Source organism: Pristiophorus japonicus, chromosome 19 (assembly GCF_044704955.1).
Source record: "Pristiophorus japonicus isolate sPriJap1 chromosome 19, sPriJap1.hap1, whole genome shotgun sequence".
Taxonomy (NCBI): Eukaryota; Metazoa; Chordata; class Chondrichthyes; family Pristiophoridae; genus Pristiophorus; species Pristiophorus japonicus.
In genome coordinates, this window is record NC_091995.1 from 31985567 (window position 1) to 31989949 (window position 4383).

Below are 4383 nucleotides of genomic sequence, written 5' to 3' on the forward strand. Positions count from 1 at the left end.
AGATCATGGAACCAGGAAGTGTACGGGGGGCGGGGTTTACTGAAGTTCCTTTCTAACAGGACAGTGAGCGCTCTGGTGTTTCAAAAACAAGAATATGCTGGAAACGGTCAGCAGGGCAGGCAAATCTGTGTGGAGAGTAAGAAAAACAAAGTTGGTGTTTCAGGTCGATGACCTTAGGTCAGAACTGGAAAAAGTTAGAGCTGTAACAGATTTTTAAGCAAATGCAGAGGCTGTGAAAGTGGGGAGGGGAGGATAGGGCAGGAGACATTAATGAAAGGGATGATAGTACAAGTTGAGTGTCTGAAATCCGGAATTCCGGAATCCAGTAAATATTCCGAAATCCGCACCCGACCACCGTCTCGGCCTCCCAACCCCCACCCGCCTCTGCCCCCGCCTCCCGACCTACCCCTCCCGCCCCCCGCCTTGGCCTCGGCCACCCGACCCCACCAGCCCCCCCCCACCTCGGCCCCCCGACCTCACCACGTCACCGCCGCCCTGACCCCCCTGCCGTACCTCAGCCCAGGCATTTCCGGATTCGGGACATGTCAGAAAGGCGTTCCGAAATCCGAAAATACCCGTACCGAGGCCTGGGCATTTCCAGCTTTGGGACGCCAAAAAGACGTTCCAAAATCCAGAAATACCCGAAATCCAGAACGGCCTCAGTCCCGAGGTTTCCGGATTTCAGACGCTCTACCTGTATAAAGCAAAAGGAGATGGTAATGGGCCAGGTAAAGAATTACATAGGATTACACTGGATATACGGCACAGAAACAGGCCATCCAGCCCAACCAGTCCATGCCAGCATTTATGCCCCACTCGAGCCTCCTCCCGTCTTTCCTCATCTAAATCTATCAGCATAACCCTCTGTTCCCTTCTCCCTCATAAGCTTGTCCAGGCTCCCTTTAACTGCATCTATACTATTCGCGACAACCACTTCCTGTAGTAGTGTGTTCCACATTCTCACCACTCTTTGGGAAACAAAAGATGAGTCTAGAAGAGGTGTGAATGGGAGTGGCTGCCAACAGCAGCTGCCATGTGAAAAAATGCAAAGGTTATAGTCTAAAATTGTTAAACTCGATGTTGAGCCCTGAAGGCAGTAAAGTGACATCGTCGAGCTTAGGTTGAACTTCGTTAGAACAGTGTAAGAGGCCAACGATAGAGAGGTCAGAGTGGGAGTGGAGCAGAGAATTAAAGTTACAGGCGACCGGAAGCTCAGGGTCACACTTACCGCCCGAATGGAGGTGTTCCACCAAGTGGTCACCCAATCGACATTTGGTCTCCCCAGCGTAGAGCAGACCACGTCGTGAGCAGCGAACACATTGTACTAACTTGAAAGAAGTACAAGTAAATTGCTGTTTCACTTGGAAAGAGTATTTGGGGCCCTGGACAGTGGGAAGGGAGGAGGTAAAAGAGCTGGTGTTGCATCTCCTGCGCATGCACAGAAAAATGCCGTGAGAAGGGGAGGGGTTGCTGGGGGTGACTGCGGAATGGACCAGGGTGTCGCAGAGGGAGCGGTCCCTTCAGAATGCTGAGAGGGGAGGGGAGGGGAAGATGTGATTGGTGGTGGATCACACTGGAGGTAGCGGAAATGGCAGAAGATGATCCGTTGAATATGGAGGCTGGTGGGGTGAAAGGTGAGAACCTGTCATGGTTCTGAGAGGGAGGGAGGAAGGGGTGAGAGCAGAAGTGTGGGAAATAGGACGGACATGGTCGAGGGCAAGCCTGGAGATGTTTGCTTTGATCAGCGAGTTAACCCCCTCTGATCACATTACAGCAAAATTCTAAAGGGGCAAAGTGTGTTAGAAAGACAAGCCTGAAGGCTCTGTGCCTCAATGCGAGGAGTATTCGGAATAAGGTGGATGAATTAACTGCGCAGACAGCAATTAACGGATATGATATAATTGGCATCACGGAGACATGGCTCCAGGGTGACCAAGGCTGGGAACTCAACATCCGGGATATTCAACATTTAGGAAGAATAGGCAGAGAGGAAAAGGAGGCGGAGTGGCGTTGCTGGTTAAAGAGGAAGTTAATGCAATAGTAAGGAGGGACATTAGCCTGGATGATATGGAATCGGTATGGGTGGAGCTGCGGAATACCAAAGGGCAGAAAACACTAGTGGGAGCTGTGTACAGACCACCAAACAGTAGTAGTGAGGTTGGGGACAGCATCAAACAAGAAATAAGGGAGGTGTGCAATAAAGGTACAGCAGTTATCATGGGCAACTTTAATCTACATATTGATTGGGCTAACCAAACTGGTAGTAATGCGTTGGAGGAGGATTTCCAGGAGTGTATTAGGGATGGTTTTCTCGACCAATATGTCGAGGAACCAACTAGAGAGCTGGTCATCCTAGACTGGGTGATGTGAAATGAGAAGGGACTAATTAGCAATCTTGTTGTGCAAGGCCCCTTGGAGAAGAGTGACCATAATATGGTAGAATTCTTTATTAAGATGGAGAGTGACACAGTAAATTCGGAAACTAGGGTCCTGAACTTAAGGAAAGGTAACTTCGACGGTATGAGGTGTGAATTGGCTAGAATAGACTGGCAAAGGATACTTAAAGGGTTTGATGGTGGATAAGCAATGACAAATATTTAAAGATCACATGGATGAACTTCAGCAATTGTACATCCCTGTCTGGAGTAAAAATAAAATGGGGAAGGTGGCTCAACCGTGGCTAACAAGGGAAATTAAGGATAGTGTTAAAACCAAGGAAGAGGCATATAAATTGGCTAGAAAAAGTAACAAACCTGAGGACTGGGAGAAATTTAGAATTCAACAGAGGAAGACTAAGGGTTTAATTAAGAGGGGGAAAATAGAGTACGAGAGGAAGCTTGCAGGGAACATAAAAACTGACTGCAAAAGCTTCTATAAATATGTGAAGAAAAAAAGATTAGAAGAGAAGACAAATGTAGGTCCCTTGCAGTTGGATTCAGGTGAATTTATAATGGAGAACAAAGAAATGGCAGACTAATGGAAAAAATACTTCAGTTCTGACTTCACGAAGGAAGACACGAATAACCTTCCGAATGTACTAGTGGACAGTGGGTCTAGTGAGAAGGAGGAACTGAAGGATATCCTTATTAGGCGGGAAATTGTGTTCGGGAAATTGATGGGATTGAAGGCTGATAAATCCCTGGGGCCTGATAGTCTGCATCCCGGAGTACTTAAGGAAGTGGCCCTAGAAATAGTGGATACATTAGTGATCATTTTCCAACAGTCTATCGACTCTGGATCAGTTTCTATAGACTGGAGGGTAACTAATGTAACATCACTTTTTAAAAAAGGAGAGAGAGAGAAAACGGATAATTATAGACCGGTTAGCCTGGCATCAGTAGTGGGGAAAATGTTGGAATCAATTATTAAGGATGAACTAGTAGTGCATTTGGAAAGCAGTGACAGTGACAGGATCAGTCCAAGTCAGCATGGATTTATGAAAGGGAAATCATGCTTGACGAATCTTCTGGAATTTTTTGAGGATGTAACTAGCAGAGTGGACAAGGGAGAACCAGTGGATGTGGTGTATTTGGACTTTCAAAAGGCTTTTGACAAGGTTCCGCACAAGAGATTGGTGTGCAAAGTCAAAGCGCATAGTATTGGGGGTAATGTACTGACATGGATAGAGAACTAGTTGGCAGACTGGAAGCAGAGAGTCGGGATAAACGGGTCCTTTTCAAAATGGCAGGCAGTGACTAGTGGAGTGCCGCAGGGCTCAGTGCTGGGACCCCAGCTCTTTACAATATACATTAACGATTTGGATGAAGGAATTGAGTGTAATATCTCCAAGTTTGCAGATGACACTAAACTGGCGGTGTGAGCTGTGAGGGGGACGCGAAGAGGCTGCAGGGTGACTTGGACCGGTTAGGTGAGTGGGCAAATGCATGGCAGATGCAGTATAATGTGGATAAATGTGAGGTTATCCATTTTGGGGGCAAAAACACAAAGGCAGAATATTATGTGAATGACGGCAGATTAGGAAAAGGGGAGGTGCAATGAGACCTGGGTGTCATGGTTCATCAGTCATTGAAGGTTGGCATGCAGGTACAACAGGCGGTGAAGAAGGCAAATGGTATGTTGGCCTTCATAGCTAGGGGATTTGAGTATAGGAGCAGGGAGGTCTTACTGCAGTTGTACAGGGCCTTAGTGAGGCCTCACCTGGAATATTGTGTTCAGTTTTGGTCTCCTAATCTGAGGAAGGACGTTCTTGCTATTGAGGGAGTGCAGTGAAGGTTCATCAGTTGGGATGGCTGGACTGTCATATGAGGAGAGACTGGATCAACTGGGCCTTTATTCACTGGAGTTTAGAACGATGAGAGGGGATCTCATAGAAGCGTTTAAGATGCTGACGGGACTGGACAGGTTAGTTGCGGAAGAATGTTC